The following is a 28,000-nucleotide window of genomic DNA, read 5'->3' on the forward strand; positions in this document are numbered from 1 at the left end:
CTTTTTGAAGAATTTTCTGTAGATGTGATGTGTGGGTTAATATAGTCTAAGAAATTTTTGCAGCTCTATGGGTATCTTTCCTTCACCTTGTCCAGTAAATGTTATCTTAATAATATTTCAGACTAAGTTATAGCTCTTATTTTTTTTCTCAGAAGTCTAGATAGTGTTCCATGGTTCTGCAGCTTCCAGGGTGCAGCTAAGAAGTCCTATGCTAGTTCTTTGGCCTCTACTAGTTTCTTGTTATTTGTGAGATTTTATTTTTATCCTTGGATTTCAGTCATTTTACCAGGATATGTTCGAGGGTTTTTTGTTTTCATTTTCCATCACTATTATCCCTTCTTTTCAGTCTACTGGCTCAACGTATTCTTCAGCTTATGGAACTTTTTCCTGAAGCAGAGCCTGAGACAGGGATTCAGGTGCAGCTGATTTATTGAGAGAGTGCTCTTCAAGAAAAAGTCTGAGGGCATGAGGGAAGCCAGGTAGGGAGAGGAAGTTGCCTCAAAAGGCAGGTGAAATCTAGCCTTGGGCTGATCCACAGGGGCTTCTGGAGTGGGAATTATACCTCCAAATTGTCCCATCTTAAAGTAAAAACTACAAAACATGATGTATAATATGAACATATTTTAAAATTTTTTGTAGTGAACATGTATTATTTTTAAAATGAGAAAAATTATAATAAAATATTTTATTGCAATATGGTCAACCTTGGTTTTACCCATATCATTCTTGAGCTTTTTTTTTGTTCTAGGTTATTTCAATTTCTTTTTTTTCCAGTTTTATTGAGAAATAATTGACATACATCACTGTATAAGTTTAAGGTGTACACTGTGATGGTTTGATTTACATATATTGTGAGATGCTTACTATGGTAGTTTTAGTTAACATCCATCATCTCATATAGATAGCATAAAAAGAAAAGCAAAAAAAGTTCTCTTTGTGGTGAGAACTCTTAAGATTTATTCTCTTAACAACCTTCCTATATATCATACAGCGGTGTTAGCTATAGTCATCATGTTGTTATTACATCCCTAGTACTTGTTTGTCTTATAACTAGAAGTTTGTACCTTTTGACCACCTTCCTCCAATTCCCTCCCCCTCCCTGCCTCTAGTAACTACAAATCTGATCTCTTTTTCTATGAGTTCAGTGCGTTTTTTTGTTTTTTATTTTAGATTCACATGTAAGTGAGATTATACAGTATTTGTCTTTTTCCATCTGACTTGTTTCACTTAGTGTAATGCCTTCAGTGTCATCCATGTTGTTGCAAATAATAATATTTCCTCATTTTTTTATGGCTGAATAATATTCCGTTCTATGTGTGTGGTATATATGTGTGTATGTATATATATACATGCATATATATACATATATATACATGTACATGCATATATATACACATATACATACATGTACATGTATACACATATGCATACTTAGATATACATATATGTACATATATATGTGTCTGTATTTGTGGTATGTGTATGTATGTGTGTGTGTGTATATATATACACCACAACTTTTTAATCCATTTGTTCGTCAGTGGCCACATGTTGTTTCTATGTCTTGGCTATTGTAAATAATGCTGCTATGAACGGGGGGGTACAGATATCTTTTTGAGTTAGTGTTTTTGTTTCCTTGTTTCCAGAAATGGAATTGCTGGGTCATGTGGTAGTTCTATTTTTAATTTTTTGAGGCACCTCCATACTGTTTTCCATAGTGGCTGCACCAATTTATAATCCCACCAACAGTGCACAAAGATTCCCTTTTCACCACATGCATACCAGCATTTATCTCTTGTCTTTTCGATGATAGCCATTCTAACAGGTGTGAAGCAATATCTTACTGTGATTTTAATTTGCATTTCTCTAACAACTAGTGGTGTTGAGCATCTTTTCATGTACTTGTTGGCCATTCACACATCTTCTTTGGAAAAATATCTATTCAAGTCATTTGCCATTTTTCAATTGGATTATTTGCTTTTTGCTATTGAGTTGTATGAGTTCGTTATATATTTTGGATATTAATGCTTTATCAGATATATGGTTTGCAAATATTTTTTCCCATTCTGTAGATCATCTTTTCACTTTGTTGGTGGTTTCTTTTACTGTGCAAAACCTCTTTAGTTTGATGTAGTTTAACTTGTTTATTTTTTTGCTTGTGCTTTAGGTGTGACTTCCAAAAAATCACTACCAAGACCCATGTCAAGGAGCTTTTTTCCTATGTTTTCTTCTAGGAGTTTCATGGTTTCAGGTCTTACATTTAAGTCTTTATTCATTTTAAGTTAATTTTTGTGAGTGGTATAAAATAGGGATCAAATTTCATTCTTTTACAGGTGAATGTTCAATTTTCCCAGCACCATTTATTAAAGAGACCATCTTTTCTCCATTGAGTATTTTGGCTCCTTTGTCAAATATTAGTAGATCCTATATGCTTGGGTTTATTTCTGGGCTCTTCCATTGGTCTATTTGTCTGTTTTTATGCCAGTACCATACTGTTTTAATTACCATAGCTTTATAGGATAGCTTGAAATCAGGAAATGTGATGCCTCCTGCCTTTTCTTTCTCAAGATTTCTTTGGCTATTCAGAGTCTTTTGTGGTTCCATATAAATTTTAGGAGTGTGTTTTCTATTCCTGTAAAAAATGCCATTGGAATCTTGATAGGGATTGCATTGAATCTATAGATGTCTCTTTGTAGCATTGACATTTTAACAATATTAATTCTTCCAACTCATGAACACAGGATACCTTTCTATTTATTTGCGTCTTCTTTGATTTCTTTCGTCAATGTCTTGTAGTTCTCAGAGTAGAAATCTTTCACCTCCTTGGTTAAATTTACTCCTAAGCATTTTATTGTTTGTTGATGCTGTTGTAAATGGGATTGATTTCTTTATTTCTTTTTCAGGAAATTCATGGTTAGTATATAGAAAAGCTACTGATTTTTGCATGCTAATTTTGTATCCTGCAACTTTACTGAATTCATTGGTTAGTTCTAACAGTTTTTTGGTTGAATCTTTAGGATATTCTATATATAAAATCATGTCATCTGCAACTGGAGTTTTACTTCTTCCTTTCCAATTCTGATGTCTTTTATTTCTTTTTCTTGCCAGATTGCTCTAGCTAGGACTTCCAGTACTCTGTTGAATAGGAGTAGTGAGAGTGAGCACCCTTGTCATGTCCTGATCTTAGAGGAAAACTTTCAACCTTTCAACATTGAGTATGGTGGTAGCTGTGGGCTTGTCTCATATGGCCTTTATTATGTTGAGATATGTACCTTCTATGCCTAATTTGTTGAGTGTTTTTATAATAAATGGATATTAAATTTTGTCAGATGCTTTTTCTGCATCTCTTGAAATGATCATGATTTTTTTCTTTCATTCTATTAATGTGAAGTATCATATTGATTGATTTACGTATGTTGAACCATCCTTGCATCCCAGAGATAAATCCCACTTGATCATGGTGAATGATCCTTTTAATGTGCTGCTGAATTCAGTTTTCTAGCATTTTGTTGAGAAATTTTGCCTCTATATTCATCAGGTATATTGGCCTGTAGTTTTCTTTTCCTGTAGTGTCCTTATCTGGCTTTGGTATCAGGATAATGCTAGCCTCATAAAACTAGTTTGAAAGTGTTCCCTTCTATTTGATTTTTTGGAAGAGTTTGAGAAGGATTGGTGTTAATTCTTTAAATGTTTGGTAAAATTAAACAGTGAAGCCATCTAGTCCTGGGCTTTTCTTGGGAGATTTTTGATTACTGATTCAATCTCTTTACTAGTAACTGATCTATTCAGATTTTTTGTTTCTTCCTGATTCAATCTTGGTAGGTGTTTCTAGGAATTTTTCCATTTCTTCTAGATTGTCCAGTTTGTTGCCAGAGAGTTGTTCATAGTAGCCTCTTATGATCTTTTGTATTCCTATGGTATCAGTTTTAATGTCTTCTTTTCCATTTATAATTTTGTTGATTTGGGTCCTCTCTCTTTTTTCCTTGGTTAGTCTAGCTAAGGCTTTGTCAATTTTGTTTATCTTTTCAAAGAACCAATTCTTAGTTTGGTTAATTTTTTTCTATTGTTTTTCTGTTCTCTAATTTATTTCTGCTCTAATCTTTATTATTTATATCCTTCTTCTAATTTTGGGCTCAATTTCTTCTTTTTCTACCTTAAGGCATCCAGTTAGGTTGTGTATTTGGGATTTTTCTTGCTTTTTAATGTAGGCATTTATTGCTATGAATGTCCCTCTTAGAACGCTTTTGCTGCAATCTATAGGTTCTGGTATGTTGTGTTTCCATTTTTGTTTGTCTCAAGAAACTTTTTTATTTCCACTTTAATTTCTTTTTTGATCCATTGGTTGTTCAGGAGAGTGTTGTTTAATTTCTATGTATTTGTGAATTTTCCAGTTTTCTTCTTGTTATTGATTTCTTGTTTCATATCATTGTGGTCAGAGAAGATACTTGGTATGATTTCAGTCTTCTTGAATTTGCTAAGACATGTTTTGTAGCCTTTCGTATGTAGTCTATCCTAGAAAATGTTCCATGTGCACTTGAGAAAAACGTATATTCTACTCTTATTGGATAGAATGTTCTGTATATGTCTGTTAAGTCCCTTTGCTCTATAGTGTTGTTCAAATCTACTGTTTCCTTATTTATTTTCTGTCTGGATGATCTACTCATTGTTGAGAGTGGGATAGTAAAGTCCCCAACTATTATTGTATTGCTGTTTATTTTTCCTTTTAGCTCTGTTAGCTTTTGCTTTATATATTTAAGTGCTTCAATGTTGAGTGCATAGATATTTACAATTGTTATATGTTCTTGATGGATTGACCCCTGTATCATTATATAATGACCTTCGTTGTCTTTTTTTTTTTTCACCCTTTTTAGTTTAAAGTCTATTTTGTCTGATATAAGTAAGCTACTTCTGCTTTTTTCCATCTCTTCACTCTCAGTCTATGTGTGTCTTTATGGCTAAAATGAGTCTCATTTAGGCAGCATATCATTGGATCTTGTTTTTTTAATCCATTCAGCCATTCTATGTCTTTTGATTGGAGAATTTAATCCATTTACATTTAAAGTAATTATTGATAGGTAAGGACTTACTATTGCCATTTTGTTGTTTTCTGGTTATTTTGTAGATCCATTGTTCCTTGTTTCTTATCCTGCTGTCCTTTTTCATGTTTTGATATCTTTTGGAATCAGTATGCTTTGACATCTTTATCATTTTCTTTTGTGTAATTGCTACAGGTTTTCCCTTGTGGTTACCATGAGGTTTACATAAAATATCTTAAAATTATAACACCCTATTTTAAGCTGATAACAACTTAACTTCAATAGAATTCCTAAATTTTACACTTTTACTTCTTCTCCTCCTCACATTTTAGATGATTGTTGTTACAATTTACAATTTTTTAATATTATGTAACTAATAGGTTATTGTAGTTGTGGTTATTTTTACTACATTCTATTTTTTTTAACTAGAGTTGTAAGTATATTATGCACCGCCATTACCATATTGCAGAGTCTAACTTTGACTATATATTTACCATTAACAGTGAGTTTTACACTACCTTTTTATGATTTTATGATGTTAATTAGTATTCTTTTACTTCTACTCAAAGAACTCCCTTTAGCTTTCCTTGTAAGACAGGTCTAGTAGTAATGAACTCTCTCAGCTTTTGTTGGTTCGGGAAAGTCTTTATATCTCCTTCATTTCTGAAGGACAGCTTCACCAGGTATAGAATTCTTGGTTAACAGTTTTTTTCTTTCAATATTTTGAATATGTCATCCCATTTTTCTCCCATCCCAACAGAAACAGAAAAGTTTCTGTTGACAAATCCACTCATAGTCTAATAGAGGTTCCCTTGTATGTAACTTCTCTTTTCTCTTGCTCCTTTTAAAATTTTTTCTTTGTCTTTGATTTTTGACAATTTAATTATAATGTGTCTTTGTGTAGATGTAGCCCTATTTGGGTTCAACCTATTTGAGATCCTTTGGGCCTCATGGATCTGGATGTCTTTGAGATCCTTTGGGCCTCATGGATCTGGATGTCTATTTCTCTTCCCAGGTTTGAGAAGTTTTCAACCATTATTGCTTTAAATATACTTTCTGTCTCTTTCTCTTTCTCTTCTCCTTCTGGAATTCCCATAATGAGAATATTGTTTCCTTTCATTGTATCTCATAAGTCTCTTAGGCTTTATTTACTCTTTTTCATTCTTTTTCCTTTTCATTCCTCTGACTGGATAATTTCAAATGCCTTATCCTCCAGGTGTCTGATTCTTTCTTCTGCATGGTCAAGTCTACTTTTGAAACTTTATTCAATTCTTCGGTTCAATTATTATGTTTTTAAACTCTAGGATTACTGTTTGGGTTTTGTTTTGTTTTGTTTTGTTTTTTGATGGTTTCTATTTCTTTGTCAAACTTCTTGTTTTGTTCATGCATTTTTTTCCTAATTTTGTTTAGTTGTCTGTCTGTGTGTTCCTGTAGTTTGCTAAACTTTCTTAAGAGGATTATTCTGAATTCTTTGTCTGACAGTTCATGGATCTCCATTTCTTTAGGGTCAATTATTATTAGTTTCCTTTGGTGGTATCATATTTACCTAATTTTTTATTATCTTTGATTCCTTACATTGGTATCTGCCCATTTGAGTAATTGGACTCCTCTTCCAGACTTTACATGTTTGCTTTGGCAGAGACAGATCTTCACCAGTCAGCTCAGTTTGAGTTTATGGGCGTGTCTCCTGGTAATGTCCTTGGGCAGTTGGGGCCTGCTATTATGGTCTGTTTTTGGGTGAGGCAACTGTTTGAGTTCTGAGGTTGGGGGTGGGGAGTTGTACCACTGGCTGAGAACAGTTGGATAAGACTGCTGGCTTGGTTTCCTTCCCAATGAGGCTATAGGGATGGGCTCCGTAGTTGCCTAGGGCTATGAATTAGTTCCCGGCCCTGGCAGGGCAGCAGGATGGGACCCAGGGCTTGTATGGCTCATTGTTTGGGGACCTGAGTCAGGCAAGAGTGTGCACTGAATTTCCTGGTCAGGTGAGGCCACCAGGTTTGCTCAACAGATGGGGAAAGACATACACTGTGCTCTCTGTTCAAGTGCCACAGTAAGCAGGGCTGTTGGATGGGCTACACAGCTTCTTGTGTGCTCTGGTTAGGTTTCCTGGTCAGACAGGCTGAAGGCTGTATTCAGCAATGAGTGGGGCCATGAATTAGTTTCCCTGCCTGGGTACAGCAGGAGAAGCAGCTCCAAGGCCTGTAAAGCTCCTTGTTTGTTGTCTTAACTCAAGCCAATCCATGCCTCCAGTTCCCTGGCTGAACAGGAGCACTGACTTTGCTCTGCAAACTATCAGCTCTGCCTGCTCATCTCTTGGCTTGAGTGTTGCTGGCTTATGCAGCTTCCAGGTGTTCTCACCAGGACTTCTGGTAAAATGGGGCCAGAAGATACTCTCTAAATGGGTGGGGCTATCTTTCAGTTCCCTCACCTGGGCAGGATGGAGAGGGGCCACTCCAGGCCTCTGCCAATTTTTCTCAAACAGGCTTTCCAGTCAGAATGGGCAAGGAGGTACCTGCAGCCTCAGCTATGAATTAATCCCCCTGCCTGAGCATAGCAGGGGAACCCTGCACACTCGGTACTGGCTTTGCTCTGGGGCAATCAGCTGTGCCTGCTCCCCTCTTGGCTTAAGCATTGCTAGTGACACACCTTCAGGTGTTCTCACCAGCCCTTCTGGACCAATGGTGCCCAGGAGTCACAGTAGGTGGGGCTATGTTTCAGCTCACTTGCCTGGGCAGGATAGGGAGGGGCTACTCTAGGCTACTCCCAATTTTTTTCAAGCAGGTTTTCCAGTGGGTTAGGGCCAGGATCTACCCTCAGTTTTGGCTATGAATTAACCCCCCTGCCTGGGTGTAGCAGGAAAACCTTCCACGTCTACTGCTGGCTTTGCTGTGGGGATGATCAGCTCCACCCAGCTGCCTCTTGGCTCAAGTGTTGCTGGGCTACACAGCTTCCAGGTGCTCTTGCCAGCCCCTCTGGCCAGATGGAGCCGTGAGACACTGTCCCCAGCAGGTGGGGCTATGACTCTAGGCCCATGTACTCCTTCTTATGCTGAGTATGAATTCCATTGTATGACTGTACCAGTTTGTCTATCTGTTCTCCTGTTAATGAACATTCTATTGGTTTCTAATTTTTGTAAAATATGAATAAAGCATCTATGAACATTTGCATACAAAAAAAGAAAAAAATGTATATATTTAGGTTATACAATTTTTTAAAGGTATACAGCGTGATGATTGAATATACATAGACATTATGATGTGATCACCCCAATCAAGTTAATTAACACACATCTTCTGTCCAAATTGATGTGAATTCTCCATTTTCTTTGACATTCTATCTATTCTATATTTCTTTAACATTCCATCATCCTTTAGTAGAGTAATGGCCTTTGACATTAACAACCTTTACTGTAGAATAAATAGAAAACCTTTTCTGGTCCCTTTCATTTTAAAAACAGATCTTATAGAATTTTCAATTATGGGCTACAGGAAATAAGTAAGGCTTTATCTTATGGACAGAAGTGGATCTTTATGCTTAAGAATACTAAGGTTTGCATTTCATTCTGAAGCGCATTTCAGTGTGTGGCCCACAGATAACAACCACAGCCATCTCCACTTGCTACCTTACCATCTGTCTCAATTCTCTTTTCCCTTGCTTAGGTAGGTCCAGACAGAACGGTAAGTCTATTGCCTACGCAAATGTCTAACCAAGATAGGAGACTAAGTCTCCTCTTCTTGTAGGCTTCCCTAAGGAAGGGGGAGAAAAGAGCTGCAAAGTGTCTCTCTGGGTTGACAACTCAAAACTGTAACTATCTCTATCTCCCCATTGAAGCAGTAGCTCATGATGGTAGAGCTGATTCTGTCTCCTTTTAGTAAGCCCAAAGGGGCAATGTCTGATCACAATTATGTCTTTAGAATGTGAAGCACATGATGCGTTTATCCACAACTTGGGCCCTAGTTATCGATTCTGGGACAACAGGAGAAGATTCACCCAACATCTTCTTGCATCATCATAAATACTAATTTATAATCCATAGGTAATTCCTGTTCATAACTCTGTATCTTTAAATGTGTCTGTAGGCTATTCTTATCCCTATATGGTGGTATCTTTCACATTCAAATTTCGTGTCTAGGATTGTTTGATGAGCCCAGTATAAATGGCTTGTATCTATTTAGGCCTGATCTCTAGTCTGGGAGTTCTGATTAGCACAGGGAGACTGAAAGTAAAATCTATTCCTTTTTAATATCTTTTTAATTCCTCTTTAATTATCTCTAAATCACTGCAGAAATAATAATTATTTCATTTTGGCCTTTTTATGTTTTCAAAGCAAAATCGATTCTCTCATCTCTTCCTTAAAACAACTCTTTAAGGCTAATGTGCAGGTTTCATTCTTGTTTTTTGTATTTTGGCAAACTGATGTCCCTTGAATAATTGCTCAGGCTGCCACAGTTAATTAGTAGTAAAGTTATGGCCACATCCATGCTACTTGGCTTCTGCTTCCCAAAAGACATGAATGGCACAAATCTATTTGTATGAGTGTCTCATACACACATGTATGTATAATTAAATGTTTCTACTGTGTGGATGTTGATAAGATGTATTCATATGAGGCCTGGAGTGTAATTATATACTGATGTTTGATAAGAACTTTAGCAGTCAGTGATAACATATAGTATAATTATCCCATAATTTTTATATGGTTAAAGACTAGGCATTATAAAAGTTGAAACGTTTCTAATTTTGAACAGCATGTGTGAATTAATTGTTAAAAATTACGCCTATCCTATAATGTAACAAAATTAAAAACAGCTTAAGAAAAAGTCACAGTCTTGCTACCCAGAAGAACTATTTACATTTTTCATAATAACTTTGTGATGATTAATTTTATGTGTCAACTTGGCTGAGCCATGGTGCTGAGATATTTGGTCAAACATTATTCTGGAGGTTTCCATGAGGGTATATTTTGTAAGTGAAATTAACGTTTAAATAAGTGGACTTTGGGTAAAGCGGATTGCCCTCCATAGTATGAGTGAGACTCATCTAATCAGTTGAAGGCCTTAACAAAACAAAGACTGACCCCCCTGAGCAAGAACAAATTCTGCCAGCAGAAGATTTTTGCACTTGCACAGCATCTGCTTTTCTTGGGTCTCCAGTCTGTTGGCCCATCCTGCAGGTTTTGAACTTGCCAGCCTCCATAATCATACAAGCCAATTCCTAAATATAAATCTCTCTCTCTTTCTATATATATGCGTATATACACATATACATATATATCTCCTATTTGTTCTGCTTACTGGAGAACTCTGACTAATGCAACCTTCTAAAACCCCATCATATTTACATGTTTTACTATGTGTTAAAAACACAGTTTTGCATTTTCCTTTTTCTCTTAAGTTATACCTATATGTAGAGTTACATGGACAAGGAAGAGATGTTATATCTCTAGATAACCTGAATCTATGTACAAACATTTTTCTACACTGCCTTTTTCTCTTTATCCTACTAATATATTCATTTTCTCATCTTCTTTTCTCTCAACATGACCTCCCCCTAAACCTACCCTTGTATCTCCCTCGTGCTCTTAACTGCCAAGTGTTCTGAACTGCAGTCTCGATTCGTTGCCTCCACTTCCTCGAGTCAAGTTCACCACTCAGCCAAATTTAAATATCTTCCACCCTCGTGCCATAAGGAAACTATCTAAGGTTATCAATGACCTAATTTTAAAAATTCAGTTTTGTAATTTTTTTTCTTATAAAAGAAGTGCTTATATAATAGGGAAACAACAGAACATATAGAAAACACACACACACACAAATTAAATATAAACCTCCTAAATCCTGCACTCAGAGGTCATCACTGTCAATGTTTTAGCTTATACTACAGTATTATATGCAAACGTTGTATTCACATGTAACTTTGTTTGTATTCACATGTATATGCTTTTATATCCACATGTGTATTTGTTTATGTTTGGGAGAACTTTCACACATATTTATATGCAGTCAGAAAATCAGATGATAGTGTGCATGTTCTTTTAAAATTTGCTTTTTTAACTTGTCAAATTTGTGTGCGAATGGCAACATATCAAGAATATTTCCCACGTCATTAAGTATTTTTCCACAACATGACTTTTATTAGACATCGTATAAATATACCATGATTTATTTAACCAGCTTCTCATCATTTGATATTTTGTTCGTTTGTTTCCTTTTGGGAAATGAATAATGCCACAATAAATATTATTCTATATAAATCACTCTGAACATCTCTGATTATTTACTTAGATATATTCCTAGAGATAGAATTTTTAAGTCAAGGGAGCTCTTTGCTTTTCCATTTTTCTTCTATTTTTATATCTATCATTTTTTCTTTAGTTTTCCTGTCATCTTTATTTAGCTTCCCTAGACAAAGCTAGATGTGTTTTTATCAATCCCCCTTCCGTTACACTGTGTACAACTTCTCTATTACTGCCCTGATTACATACTGATGTACTACAAATATTTGGTTAGGTGGCTGTCTCCTGTTTCTCTGGGCAAGGAATTTAGCTATACCCAGAGTCCAACACAATGTCTGACGCTGATTAATGTTCCTTAAACACTGATTAAGGTTGAAGGAAAAACTGCCTCAGGGAGTATAATGTGGGAATATCTGTGGACCAGTAAAACTTTGTTCAGAATCAGAATTTAGAAGTTTTAGATATCATGTATTCAAATCTGTATTACAAACAAGGAAACTAAGGCCAGAAGCTAAGCAATTTGTTCAAGATTATATAATAAATAGTAGGGACTTTAATTTATGTTTTCTAAGTTCCTCATCCACAGATCTTTCTTCCACGCTATATTTCTTTATCTTAAGCAAGGACATTGATAACCAGAATTCAGCAAATTAACAGCCATATTGTAAACTGTACATTTTTCTTTGATTATTTAATCTAATTACACTTGTGAAGAGTGATACAGAGAGCTGTGTACAAGATAAGCTCAAGTTAGGGGATGTCAGCAAACCAGCTAAAAGACTGCTCTGTGAAACCGCGTGAGGTGGTAACGAATAAAAGGGATAAGGAGAACGTTTGTACCATTTTCAACAATAGGGGGTGGATTTTTAATAACATTATTGCAAAATAATTGGACTTTTCCTCCATGGAACCACATATACTGTTTATTAGTTTATTCTCTGAGAGAAATAAAACAGTGGATAATAATGAAACTTTAGCACTTTACTTGGTTAAAATGTTTCTCTAGAAGGAATAGCTTTTAAAAAATTGTAAACCCTGATTCCTCGTGCATTCTGTGACCACCACACTTTATCCTCCTAACAATAATCTGGTTCTATCTGATGTGTTAGAGTCTCTACCCTAGGGTCCAGAAGAACACAGACTTTCCCAGGTCCAGGAGTAAAAGGGAGATATGTGATCATCACCATCCCCAGAGGTGCAAAATTTTTAACTTTACGTGGAGTGTAGTCTTGGTGAAATGTTACCAGGTGGTGCAGTGTTAGACACTCCTTGATCCCTCTGCCTCTGGATTTGGGCAGGGAAGCCTTGGTGAGTATATTTCTTAAGTTTTCTTTTCTTCTACAAATTCGGGGGCATGCAGGGGAATTCATCTTTTCTTGGTTTTTATTATATATATTGTTTCTATTTTTCCTCCTACCTCTCAGGCTATTCCTATTCAGTGTCTTCTCTAGGTTTTTCTTCCTCTGCCATCCTTTTAGATGTCAGGATTCCCAGATTTCCTTCCTCAGCTAGCTGTCTTTTCATTATGTTCCCTCCTCAACAATTTCCCTGGGTCATCTTATACCTTTCCATGGCTCCACCCACCACCTCTAAACTGTAGATTCCAAGTCTGTTGACACTTCAGACCGATGTTAGCTACACACTTAGATTTCCTACCTAATCATCATCTATCTCCTCTTAAATTTTCACCGTCACCCAATACTCAGCAGGTTTAAAATTGAACTCATAATTTTCACCACAGATTCAATCTTCCTCCTCTGTTCCCTACAGCGCAGAAATTTGAGAGTTATCCCATCCTCATCCCTCCCTCTTTTCTCCACCTTGATGTCTAGTCTCCATTTTGAACTTTCTGAGAACACATCCCTTCCTCTTTATTCCTTCGATCATTTCTTAGTTTATCTCCTTACTGATTTCCACTTTTAATCATTAACCACAGATTTAGGGATAACTATGTGCCCAGCACTGTGTTAAGCACATTACCTGCTCTACCTTGTTTGATCCTCACAACAACCCTGCAAAGTAAATTTATTATCCCCAAGATGTTAATAAACTTGACAAAGGATTTAAAGCTGGTAAGTAGAGGAGGCTCAATTTGAACTCAAATTAGTTGTATTTCTCAATTCAATTAGCTCCTCTTTGTAGCAGGAGAAAATGTGGTTTTTAAAGTAACCAATTGTTAGATTCAGTTAACTGTCTTTTCAAAACAGTATATGCGTTGTGTAGAGCCAGCCATAAACTAATGCAGAGCAGAGCTGCTCAATAGAAATATAATGCTATTCTGCAAACTGCATAGGTCATTTAAAACTTGCTAGTAGCCATGTTAAAAAGTAAAAAGAAACAGGTGAAATTAATTTTAATAACATATCTTATTTAACCCAATATGTCAAAATTTTATCATTTCAACACTTAACCAATAGAAAAATCATCAAAATATTTTACATTCTTCTTTGTACTTAGTTTTTGAAATCGCATGTGTATTTTACACTTACAGCACACCTCAATCAGGGTGTTGACTTTTCAATTTACTTGATCTGTATTGAGATTTCATAAAATTTAGAGTTCAAAAATAGTTTCACATATCCAAGTTGTTCCAAAAATACTTAAAATGTTTCCAATAACTGAATAAAGGACCAAAAAATTAGTATTTTTTATCATGCACATCTATATTGACAAAACTTGTTCATCTTTTTTAAGAATTGATATAACTTTAAAGTAAAAGCATATTGGTTTCAAAACTACTTTTATCCAAGTTAATTAAATTCACTAACTCTTCTGTTAATCTGGTATTATTAACAGTGAATTCAAAGGAGTATTGAATAAATTGAGAACCAACTCTAAATTTACTAATATCAACAAAGTGTTCTTCGGATTTTTCTTATAGTTTTTATTGCCAATTTGCATAATGCTGTGAATCACAACTAAAAGCTTCTTCATGGTGATTCATGTTAATAATATGTAAAATTATCATTGTTGATTTGTGTTATGCAAAGATTTAATTTCAATATAAGTTCTTGTACCTGTCTAGCTAGGTTCAAAAAAGCTTTTTCTTTCTTGTAGCTTCAAATTTATTTATTCATATGCAGTGTGATATAACAGTAAGAAAACGTAAATCAGACTGCCATGTTTTGTCTTTGAATTTTGAATATTTGCCAAGCATTCCTTTTCTTTCAAGAAAGTGTTGAATTGGAGTTAACAGTACCGTAAATCTTTATACAATTCTTCCGCAATTCAGCCAATAAACATTTGCAAAAAACACAAGATAATTAAATTCATTGTCTTCTATTTCTTTCAACAGTTCCAAAAAATTTTGATGGTTCATAGCATTTTCGCATATTTCCTGAATGATTTTAAATGTATCATAGCAGTTTTCATAGTTTTCTTCAGAAAACTGGGGCACAAGTACTTTCCATATGCATCATAAGTAGGAACAAAGCAGTAAGGGAAACGTTTCTTCTTTCAAAATTTCAATAAATCTGGACTTTTGACAACATAGCTGGATGGCTCTCTGTTGTGATAGAAACTAACTTTTTATATCTAACTAATATTCTTTGGCAGACGTAAGAAATTAAAAAGTATCTAAGCTATGAGTTCCACTTGTTAGGCCATGAATTGACTACATTTCTTCATAAATTTGGATGTTCTTTGAGAAATACATATCAAATATTAATTTGGCAGTGCTTTTTATATCACATGGCTCATCTAAAGACAAGAAGCTAAAGACAAGTTCTTGCACATTTTCAAAGTTTGAATCAATTGAACTTTGATGTTGTAGAAAGGTCTTGCATTCTATGGGCATTTGTTTGGTGGTTTAATTGAAATCTTTCACTTTCTGTGAAATATCTTTGTTAAGTCTTTTTCTCATAATTTTCTAAGAAAATTTCCACAATTGAAATAATCATTTATTTTCCCCTCTCTCCATCTAAAAATTATCTTTTTTTTGGTTCAAGAACCAAGCTATTTTATAGTTGGCTAAAGTTAAAAGCTTAGATTCTTTTAAAATTGTTAATTTTATTTTTGCACATTTAATTCTAATCCTAGCTGACAAATTTTGTCAATTCCTTTTTTGACTTTTGAGAGGAAATGATTTGTCAAATTCACTATGTATTTGCTGAAAATATTTCTTAATATTGTAAACTTTATTTTTTTAGCATAAATGATAGATTTTTTATTTTGCCCTGCCACAGCAAAATGTAATTGCCCTTTATCATGAAATTTGCAATATTTTCTTCAACTATCTTTTATTTTCTACTGTTCTAGTTGTTTAAGTTTCTGCATCTCTATTCTATCCTGTATCAATATTATGCCTTCATTTTATTTTTTTATTTTTTGTGAGGAGATCAGCCCTGTGCTAACATCTGCCAATCCTCCTCTTTTGTTGCTGAGGAAGACTGGCCCTCGGCTAACATCTGTGTCCATCTTCCTCCACTTTATATAGAACGCCGCCACAGCATGGCTTGCCAAGCAGTGTGTTGGTTCGCACCCGGGATCCCAACCTGCGAACCCTGGGCCGCTGCAGTGGAGCGTGCACACTTAACCGCTTGCGCCACTGGGCTGGCCCCTATGCCTTCATTTTAAATGTAAAAATTTGTATATACTTATTGTTTAACAAGAAAAATAATTTCATTTATCATTATTTAAAATAATAAATATTTTAATTTATTAAATAAGATTTAAATAGCTATCAATGGAACTCCTGCTGTCTGCATAAAATATTAAAATAAACACAAGGTGCGTTAAAAAAATCACTAGAATTTATCAATCTCTTGACAATGACTAGATTAGCAATATATTTAAGTTTCATACCAAAATCAATGCACACACTTGATATGAGAATTACAATACAACGATCGTATTTTACGTCAGGGATTGGCAAATTTTTCTCTGAAGGTCCAGATGGTAAATATTTCAGGCTATGATGGATAAGAGTCAAAATCAAGGATATTATGTAAATATTTATATGAAAAGAGAAAAAACAAATTTTCACAATTTTTTATTAATGAAATGCAAAAGATAATAAAATAATAATAATAGAGTAAAATATTTTGGTAATACAGGTCTACTAAGGAGAAGAATGAAATTTGGGGGCAAGTGAGATAATCTTTTGCTTATTTAGGGTTTAAAGTTAATATTCTCATCAAAATTGATTGCAAATGTTCATTCGTTAACTAATCTATTACAAGATTTTATGTATTTCAATTTTGAAAATTTATTTTTACATAGATACTGCCAAATATTGATATTAAGTCACAGGCATATGATTTCAGTTGAGCATATTCATCATTTGGAAGGCCTTTTTTGGCCTTTTAGCATGTCACTACATGGCAAATCTGCGATGTAAATCTCTTCCAATTAAGTATAGGTGGATGTTCCTCAATTCCACAGTCAAATAGAATTTGAAATATGGAAATTTCCTTTGCACTTTCACCAAGATAAGGAAAAAACCTGCTGTCTAGAACTGTAATTTGAGCTCAGAAAATACATCTGTTGCAAATTTGTGTAGGAATGGCAAGCTCACTTCTTGTGTTTACCTTTGACAAATCATAAAGTTTATAAAGCAGCTTGACATGACTTGTGATTCAAATGTTAGTTGTCAGAACGACTTTACCACACGTAAGCGTTGTTTTGACTTGTAATTTTCGGTTGACTTCATTAAGACACATTTTCAAGCAGCAAAAGCTCATTTCCAAAGGATGGAGTTTGAATGTTATCCTCTTGGCGGAGGGGCTGGCAAGGAATCTCCTTCCTTTCACCACTTCTCTATGCTTCCCTCTACCACTTACTGCTTTCTTCTTCCAATGGAATTGTTACTCCCCATTTTTCTTTCTTTTTTCTCTTTCAAAAACGCATTTTACTGAAATATATCTGACATATAACCTTGTGTAAATTTAAGGAGTACAACATGTTAATTTGATACATTTATATATTGTAATTGACTGCCACTGTAGTGATAATTAGCACTTCTATCGCATTTCATAACTCTCCCTTCTTTTTAGTGGTTGGAATAATTAAGTTCTAGTCTCTTAGCAAGTTCAATGATTATAATACAATATTGTGTCTATATTCACTATATTGTGCATAGAATCTCTAGGGCTTATTTACTACTCATTGCAAGTCTGCACTCCCCATTTTTCAAATGAACAATGTTCATAAATATTTCAATTGCTTTCTCAATTTCTTGACTTCTCAAGGAATTTGTTTTGCTCTTTATATTTTTTTTTAAACTTCTAATCAAGAGTTTTGATTTCTACTCGAAACACCTTGTAGCTTTGACCAAGTTGGAGATGTCCACACTTTTGCTAATTTATTTACGTATAAACTAATAAAATTTGTTAAGTAATTGCCTAACCAGTAGATTTCATATCAAGTTCTTACCTTTCTTTCAGAGGAAGGATCTGAGGTGGTAATGAAACACATTTTTAAAGCTTACGTTGGTCACTTGGCAATGGATTTGACAGCTGTCACCATCTCATCAGTGAACTCTCCAGTTCTCTTGTATTATTTTCACACTCATCTAGCAGAAGCCAGATGTTTACATTGTTTTTTTAAGAAAGATTGGCCCTGAGCTAACATCTGTTGCCAAGCTTCCTCCTTTTTTCCTTTTTTTTTTCTCTCCAAAGCCCCAGTAGATAGTTGTATGTCATAGTTGTCATCCTTCTAGTTGCTCTATGTGGGATGCCACCTCAGCATGGCTTGATGAGCAATGTGAATGTCCGTGCCCAGGATCCGACGGGGTGAACCACGGGCCCCCGAAGCAGCACACAAGAACTTAATTGCCATGCCACCGGGCTGGCCCCCACATGTTTACATTTTTGTGATCAAGATTCATTACTCTTCCCATTTCCCATTCTTACTGAACATGAAATCTTGCATAAATACCACTTTTGGGCCAAAATGAATGCATATAATCAGAGCCCAAGCTGGTTACTGCATTAAGAGAGCACATTACTCTTTAAGAATGCTTTGTTGATTATGAATATGAAGATAAGGACGATGTTGTTTATCCTCACCATAATCTTTGTAACTATTGACTTCCTTATCAATATCATAATCTATCCAAATAATTCGAATGAAAACATTTGGGAGCCCAAATCATCCATCTCACTTTGCCTCTATATCTTGGCGTGATTTAGGCTTCCTCTTTCTTTGAATAATTCAGTTGAAATTTGTAGAAAGGTTAAATCTGATTCTCCTACATAATTTAAAAACAGATGTTAAGTCTGATTAGACTTTTGAACATACCTACTTTCAACCTGAGAAGCTGAATTCTTAAGTACAAAGAAAACAAAATTCACATATCAAAGCTGAAATAACATAATAAAAATTATTAGCTGTATTTTAAAGTTCTAATTGGATACAGTTTAAAACATTGATCATATGACAGGAAATTTATTTAGCTGAGTCTCAACTAAAATTTGCAATAAACATCACAAGCCTTAAATATTCTAGTTTTGTGAATCTGCAGTGGGGAAAGAATCCAAAATACAGGTAAAAATAAATTTTCCACACAAGTATAATTTTTCTACAGCAACATTTTAAAAAGAAAAAAAAAGACAATCTAAATATTACATTATTCCAGGTATACAGAGATGGTTCAACATTCACAAATCAATCAACATAATACACCACATTAATAAAATGAAGAATAAAAATCACATGATCATCTCAATAGATGCAGAGAAAGCATTTGACAAGATACAGCATCCATTTATGATAAAAACTCTGAATAAAATGGGGATAGAAGGAAAGTACCTCAACATAATAAAGACCATGTATGAGAAACCCACAGCTAATATCATCCTCAATGGTGAAAAACTGAAAGCCATCCCTCTAAGAACAGGAACCAGACAAGGATGCCCACTGTCACCACTCTTATTTAACATAGTACTGGAAGTCCTAGCCAGAGCAATCAGGCAAGAGAAAGAAATAAAAGGGATCCAAATTGGAAAGGAAGAAGTGAAACTGTCACTATTTGCAGATGACATGATTTTATATATAGAAAACCCTAAAGAATCCACCAGAAAACTTTTAGAAGTAATAAACGAATATGGTAAAGTTGCAGGATACAAAATCAACATACAAAAATCAGTTGCATTTCTGTACACTAACAACGAAGTAGCAGAAAGAGAAATTAAGAATACCATCCCATTTACAATTGCAACAAAAAGAATAAAATACCTAGGAATAAACTTAACCAAAGAGGTGAAAGATCTGTACACCGAAAACTATAAAACATTTCTGAAAGAAATTGAAGAAGACACAAAGAAATGGAAAGATATTCCGTGCTCTTGGATTGGAAGAATTAACATAGTTAAGATGTCCATACTTCCTAAAGCCATCGATAGATTCAATGCAATCCCTATCAAAGTTCCAACAACATTTTTCACAGAAATAGAACAAAGAATCCTAAAATTTATATGGAACAACAAAAGACCCCGAATAGCTAAAGGAATCCTGAGAAAAAAGAACAAAGCTGGAGGTATCACACTCCCTGATTTCAAAATATACTACAAAGCTGTAGTAACCAAAACAGCATGGTACTGGCACAAAAACAGACACACAGATCAATGGAATAGAATCGAAAGCCCAGAAATAAACCCACACATCTATGGACAGCTAATCTTTGACAAAGGAGCCAAGAACATTCAATGGGGAAAAGAAAGTCTCTTCAACAAATGGTGTTGGGAAAACTGGATAGCCATATGCAAAAAAATGAAAGTAGACCCTTACCTTACACCATACACAAAAATTAACTCTAAATGGATTAAAGACTTGAATGTAAGACCTGAAACTATGAAACTTCTAGAAGAAAACATAGGCAGTACGCTCTTCGACATCAGTCTTAGCAACATCTTCTCAAACACCACTTCTGACCAGGCAAGAGAAACAATAGAAAAAATAAACAAATGGGACTACATCAAACTAAAAAGCTTCTGCACAGCAAAGGAAACCATCAGCAAAACGAAAAGACAACCTAACAATTGGGAGAAGATATTTGCAAACCATACTTCTGATAAGGGCTTAATCTCCAAAATATATAAAGAACTCATGCATCTTACCAACAAAAAAACTACCAACCCAATTAAAAAATGGGCAAAGGACCTGAACAGACATTTCTCCAAAGAAGATATACAGATGGCCAACAGACACATGAAAAGATGTTCAAAATCATTAACTATCAGGGAAATGCAAATCAAAACTACAATGAGATATCACCTGACGCCCATCAGAATGGCTATAATTAACAAGACAGGAAACAACATGTGTTGGAGAGGATGTGGAGAGAAGGGAACTCTCATACACTGCTGGTGGGAGTGCAAACTGGTGCAGCCACTATGGAAAACAGTATGGAGATTCCTCAAAAAATCAAGGATAGAACTACCATATGATCCAGCCATCCCACTGCTGGGTATTTATCCAAAGAACTTGAAAACACCAATTTGTAAAGGTACATGCACCCATGTGTTCATTGCAGCGTTATTCACAATAGCCAAGACTTGGAAGCAACCTAAGTGCTCATCGAAGGACGAATGGATAAAGAAGCTGTGGTATATATACACAATGGAATACTACTCAGCCATAAGAAACGATGAAATCCAGCCATTTGTGACATCATGGATGGACATTGAGGGTATAATGCAAAGTGAAATAAGTCAGAGGGAGAAGGTCAAATACCGCATGATTTCCTTCATTAAGTAGTAGATAATAACAACAATAAACAAACACATAGGGACAGAGATTGGATTGGTGGTTACCAGAGGGGAAGGGGGGAGGGAGGAGGGTGAAAGGGATAATTCGGCAGATGTGTGTGGTGATGGGTTGTAATTAGTATTTTGGTGGTGAACATGATGTAATCTATGCAGAAATAGAAGTACAATGATGTACACCTGAAATTTTTACAATGTTATAAACCAATGTTACTGCAATAAACAAAAAATTTAAATAAATAAATAAATAAATATTACATTAAGGAAAATTGTTAAATAAATTATTGCAATCTATAGACTACATTACAATAGTTTAAAATAATAGTTACAAAAAATTTTATCATCATTATTAATAACCAGATAATTATAATTTTAGATTAAAATGGCCATATGGAAAATTGGGTACACTAACTATGATCTCAACAGAGATAAATATGCAAAGGAAAAAATAAATAAAAATCTACCAAATGTTAAAGTTTATTTTTTTCTGGGTAGCAGCATACAGGTGAGGTTTTCACTTCTTTATACTTTTCCTATATTTTCCAATTTTTCTACAATGGGCATAAAAGTCATAAACAGCCTTTAAAAATTATAGTTAAAATATTTTTAAACACATTAAAATCTGTTGCTATTGTTTATAGGATTAAATACATTTTCTCTTAATAGTTTCTCTGTATTAGATAGATGTTATCTGCTGGTTTTAAGAGGAAAGAGGTTATTCTCAACCAGGTGAATGGTGAAGTGTGGAGATTTTTGTCTAGTTAATTTGAAGAGTTTTAATAATTTCTGCAATTCAATTTTTGAAAACCCAATCCATATAATTTTCTATAAAGAAATAACATGATTATTTTAGGGAACACACATATTGCTTGATAGAATTAACCTTTTGATTCAAGCAGAACCATCTTATGGAACATTGCTCATCCATATTGGTAGCTGTCTTTTGAGCAGATCTCCTATTTAACTGTTCTTAATTATTAGGGTGATTAAAAAAATAGTGAGAAATGTGATCTAAATGAGCAAAACAATTGCTTAGATCCCAATTCTGCTGGAAAATGTCCCATTAAAAATTTCTGCTGGAAAATTGCCCATTAGTATCAACCAGGAAGTTTTTATTTTTTAATTATATTTTTATTTTAAAAACAATTAATATGGTACTTACTATGTGCAAGACACTATTCTAAGTACTTTACAAATATTAATTAGTTAATCCCCGTTACAACTTTATGAGGTGGATAATATTATTAACTTATTTTACATCTATGGCATTAAGACATAGAGATTCAGTCATTTAGCCAAGGTCACCTCATTAATAAATGTAGCATAGACAAGATTTGAACTAGGCTGTCTGGTTTCAAGACTAACTCATTACCTTGTACATGGAATATGTAACTGCCTCAGTATCTAACCAATTCACACACTTGTTGATGAGTTCTCAACTTCAACCAGTCTTTATTAATTATAGGCTTATATTTTGTTAAACGACGAAGAGGCAGATATATGCACCCACCAAATTTTCACAACAAATCTGGTATTGTTCAGTAGATATCAAGATTATTAAAAAAAGCCTCACCAAAGAATTCTCTAATTTTTTTGTTAAATGATTCGAAGATTCATTAGTGTACTTTTAAATAGCAAGATAATGTAAATGAATCTCAAGATTTTCAAAACTACATTTAAGAAAGAATTTTTTATATTTTTTTAATACACATTAAAGATCAAGTTAATTCACATGAAAAATCAATCAACACAATGATTTAACAGTTATAATGACTGACTTTCCAAGAAACTGAAAACAATTTAAAATTTAAATGTTGAAATAAAAAATAAAATTAGACTTGAAAAGTACATAATCTTCAAATTTTAGAGTTATATGGACACTTACAGTTCCTTCAGTTCAACAGACTTTCTAAAGTGGTGGTATTTTCTACCGTCCCTATCCCTAAGAAATAGCCACTAGCTTCTATTTAAATATTTCTAAGAGAGATAAATTTGCAGTGTTTTGAGGCATCCTGTGTCATTATGGGCTAGATCTCATTATTATAAAGAAAAGTTTTTCTTTTGGTTACCTAAATTTTTGCATCTATACATCAAAAACATTTCTTCTGATTCTGCTAATTCTGCCACAATGACTTCAAATACTTTTATTGAAATAAATGCCCTGAGCCTATTTGGACAGAGCTTTCGGTTCAACCCTTAGTCTTTTCCCCTGCAAACTAATTGTCTTAAACACCTCTTACTATTCAACTCTTGACACAGTTTCCAGAGTATTAAATTTGGTGTCATAACTGTATGGAGTGACCACAGTCATTTGTTAGTTGTGTTCCTGAGTATAGGCATGGTCTGCATTTTTAACTGTAATTTGTTCATGTCATCTTTTATATGCTCAGGTCCAGTTCTATCAAAATCAAAATTAGTTACCCAGTCTAGGACTGAAAGTCTCTGGGGGTCCCCTGAGAAATCAATGGATAGGTCTCTAAAAGTTTACTTTGACAAAAGTTCTTGTATTCAAATATGATGAGAGATTGACCCCTGATAGATGGTGAATCTGGATCCACAGAGACTGTGGAAATGATGGTGATTAACAAATGAAGGAAGATCTCATGGGGAGTTCAGTGGAGCTGTGATTCTGGTTGGAATGCATTTGGTACCAAAGGAAAGGAAAATCTGAGCTATAGATGCATATTTTGTTCTTGAAATTCATCTTAAATGAGAACAGGGAACTCAAACATTTATGAGTTTCTGCAAAAAACACATGGATTTTAGAGTATTCGTAGAAATAAATTTCTTCAAGTTGCATTTAAAATCAGTTCTCGTATGTTTTATTTCATTAATATAGATATCGGTAATTTTCTCTAAAATATTACTCAACTCTTGTATTTAAGAGACTGTGCTAGTGACAGAGGCTATAAAGCTGAATAAGGCATTCTTTTTCTCTAGATCCCATTCAATGGCCGAAAGTTGATGTGTAAAAAAATAAAGAATATAAAATGTACAGGAATTGTTATAATGGTATATAGCAGAAAGATTTGGCAACAACTGTGTCTGATAATGTCAGTTATTGACTTTTTCAGAGAAGCTTAAAAATATGTGCTTGGCTTTGAAAACAGATTAAACTTTTAAAAACTAAATGAGTAATAGCTATGCATTCTGGAAAATCGTAAACAAGATTAAAAGTGCAGAACGTTCCTAAGTAATTATTTGACCATGAATTAGTTGTTTCACAGCAGTCTTTATAAATGTATAAGTAAGGGATAACAGGATTAGGGATGAGTAGAATTTTCTTCAAAATATATGACAGTTCAAGAGCCTATTAGAAAAACATAACCAATAAGTATATTTTAAGAGAATGTTCTGAATTGAACCATATTATTAACAGATGACCTCGGAATATTTCATTGTGCCTAGTGAGTAAATTGAAATGAAATCTAAGAATAATACTTGAAATGGCAGAGGAAAAATAATTATTAACTAACATTGGCAAACAGCATAACCGCATAATCCAGGTCAAAATAACCATTGAGGGAGTATCCATGGTGACAATGTAGCTTTGCTTTCAAGTGTACAACCATTTCTTCTCTGGGTCCTGGGGAAACAAAGACTTTGAACTGTGGAAGAATGAAAGGAAGATATGTGACTGTGACCATTAAAGGAAGAATAAGGCTTCTAATGTTCTGTGGAGTGTGAGTCATTGGTCACAGGTCAGCAGAAGGTTCTGGAAGCCCTTTGGAACCCAGTTCTGAGAATGCCATTTTTTTCCCCCAGGGAGCCACTGGAGAAGGAAGTCCCTTTTGTCAGTATGCTTTTGTCTGTGTGTGTGTAAATATTTTAAATTTATTCCTGTCTCCAAAGTAATTGAGGTTTGCCACAATGTTATATAGGTGGTATAATTTGAATTTTATATTGTGTGAAAATGCAACTAGTTTATGTAGCCTTATATTTTGAGAGTGCTAGTTTGACCTTCCCTCAGCTATGCTTTTCTTAAGTTATACGAGAACACATAAGTGTCCAAAATGTTAAATTTTATGTTTTTTAAAATTTAGAGGGGCCAGCCCGGTGGCGCAAGTGGTTAAGTGCGTGCACACTGCTGCGGCAGCCCGGGGTTCACCAGTTCGGATCCAGGGCATGCACCGATGCACTGCTTGTCGAGCCATGCTGTGGCGGCATCCCATATAAAGTAGAGGAAGGTGGGCACGGATGTTAGCTCAGGGCCAATCTTCCTCAGCAAAAAGAGGAGGATTGGTATCAGATGGTGGCTCAGGGCTGATCTTCCTCACAAAAAAATAAATAAATAAATAAAATTTAGAATTGAATAGGAATATGTTGTAGAAAATTTTTGTTGAATGGGATTAAAATGTAGAAATGATTAGGGCAGCCCTGGTGGCATAGTGGTTAACTTCAGCATGCTCCACTTCGGTGGCCCCAGTTCAGTCCCCGGGCACGGATATATACTGCTCTGTTAGAGGCCATTCTGTGCTGGCAGCCCACATACTAAAAAATAGAGGAAGACTGGCACAGATATTAGCTCAGAGCACATCTTCCTCAGCAAAAAAAAAAAAAAAAAAGATGTAGAAATGGTAAAATGGTCTCACCTTTTAAGGAAAATCAAATAAGAACAGGATGGGTTAGGTTTAATATTTCCCCAGTTTCTCATGGGCTGTGTCAGACTGTGATAGAGTGAACTCCTGATCATGCAGTTCTACTGAGCTCATGTACATCTTACAGACTGACCTTCCATGTCTCTTTTTCCCATGCCCAGTTCTTTCAAAATGGAAATCAGCCACCCAGCTCAGCACCAACAGTCCCTTGGGATCCCCCTAAGAGAGTGGTGAATGGGTCTCCAGAAACTGATTTTTTCAAGAACTCCTGTATTCAGCCACTATGTGAGATTGATTCCTGGTGGATCTGAGATTTGTAGAAACTATGGGGATGGTGATGATTACCAATTGAAGAGCTCATGAGGAGCTCAATGGAGCCATGATTCTGGTTGGAGAAGGACCTGGTACCAAATGCCAGCAAAATACCAGGTTTGGATTCTAACTTCATTCTTAAAATGTATCTTAAATAGATAAGGATTTATGATTTTCCTATGAAATCACATATTTTTTAATGTATCCAATAATTATAATTTACTCAAATATTTTTGTTACATTTAAATTCTGTTTTGTTATTGTTCCTTCCATTCAAACAGATTTTAGTAATTTCCTGAAAGACATGATTTAGGACTTGAGTGTGACTAACAGGGACTAGCAAGCTTTTTGCCTTGAAGTTTTAAGGTTCAAGTGTAGAAAATAATATATAAAAAAAAGAATATATAATATGTGAGAACTATAATGGCAGTAAGTTGAAAGTACACTAGAGAGAAAGATTAGCTAGCCACTTTCTCTGAAACTAGCAGTACAGGGAGGCATAAAAATATGTGCTTGGTGTTGAAACAAAATTAAAATTTTAGGAGTTAGATGAGTGGTAGATATTATGATTTTGGAAAACCATAAACAAGACAGAAAGTGCTGAAAGCATTGTATTGTTTGTGACGATGAGCATAGCCTCGCACAGCAGAGGATTTACAGTATCGGAAGTGAGAATAAAGAGTATGAGCAGTGAGTTCACCTGTCTTGGAAAAATACGTGACAGACCCAGGGCCTTTGTGAAAGACCAGTCAATAAATTTGAAAAGCATTTTTTCCTGGATCCTGGGAAAACAAAGGCTTTCACCTCTGGGAGAATGAGTGAGCAATATGTAACTGTGACCATTAAGGGGAAAGGAAAGATTTTGATTTTTTGTGAAGTGCAAGTCGTTGGGCGGAAGAAGATGCTGGAAGCTTTTTGGTTTCCAGATCTAAAGATGCCAATTTCCCCCAGGAAGCCAATAGGGAAGAAAGTTCTTTGGTCTGTATGCTCTCTTCCTGTGAAACAGTTTCAATTTCATTATTCCCCAAAAGAACCGAGATTCAACACAATATTAATTAGGTAATGTCATTTGAATTTTATTTTTGATAAAAATTTGGTTATTTTTTATATACTGCCATACCTTCATGATCTCTGCATTCTTCCTCTTTTACCTCTCCTTTCTTGAGCTTCACATCTAGTTAGAAGACTCTTAAACCTACAAAACGTTACCTTTGGCCTCACCTTAAAAAATTTAGAAATGTTTTTTCACATACATTGCTGAAGTGTACAAGAGGAATGAACTGCAGTTAGGTGCTTTCATTTGTCTCCTTGATTGGTTCTCTACTGAAAGAGAAAACGAGGTAGAAAGACAGAGGGGTCCCATATTTAGGGAGCCCACTGGGAATCTATTGGGTCCAGTTAACTGTTTCACCTGTTATTCATGATATGTATTAGAGTGTATTGGTGTTAATGCTGGGTTGCATAAGAGTAATGAATCCATGATATTGACCAGAAGGCATCCTTCTCACATTGCTTGTCTCCTTTTCACAGATCCCGTTCTATCAAAATTAAAGCTAGCCACAATCCAGCACTGCAAGATCTTTGGGACCCTGAGAAGGCAGTGGATAGGTCTCCAGAAACTGACTTTGACAAGGGCTCCTATGTTCAAACGTGACTGGAGGCTGACCTCTGGTGGATGGTAGATCTGGGATCTACAGAGACGCTGGAGATGGTGGTGATTATCAACCTAAGGGAGTGCTGTCAGGAGGAGCTTAACAGAGCCATGACTGATGGGAGACTCACCTGGTAATCCTGAGAAGTTAACTCTTAGGTATATAAGGAAACTTACTTTTGAAAGATGATCAAATCAATGTTTAAGTGTTGTTGATCTAATGAAAATTCTTTTTGTTAAACTCATTTTTTTAAGTAAGCAATAGTAGAATATTTTTATTCATATGCTTAAATGCTACTTTCTTCTTTAATATTATAGTCACTGTTTGAGTCAAAGCACTTTTTAATTCATATCCAAAACATTATTTTGCCTGCCATATTTTATCTAATGTTTTTTGTGAAAATGTAATATATAATCATGTTAAAAAATAATTTGTACAAAAATATATAAAAGAGAGTAAGTGA

The 28,000-nt window shown here is 34.8% G+C and overlaps 1 protein-coding gene across 1 annotated transcript in view; it reads left to right on the forward strand.

The window, feature by feature from the left end:
* The window catches only part of GUCY2C (guanylate cyclase 2C), a 153,751-nt gene that overhangs the window by 10,282 nt on the left and 115,469 nt on the right, over positions 1–28,000 (forward strand). The window contains exons 2-3 of the mRNA XM_058558715.1: positions 12,383–12,579; positions 25,735–26,002. The gene's annotated coding sequence lies outside the window, so the exon portion shown is untranslated. The remainder of the gene's footprint in view (positions 1–12,382; positions 12,580–25,734; positions 26,003–28,000) is intronic.

This window comes from Diceros bicornis, chromosome 17 (assembly GCF_020826845.1).
Source record: "Diceros bicornis minor isolate mBicDic1 chromosome 17, mDicBic1.mat.cur, whole genome shotgun sequence".
NCBI classification, from domain to species: domain Eukaryota; kingdom Metazoa; phylum Chordata; class Mammalia; order Perissodactyla; family Rhinocerotidae; genus Diceros; species Diceros bicornis.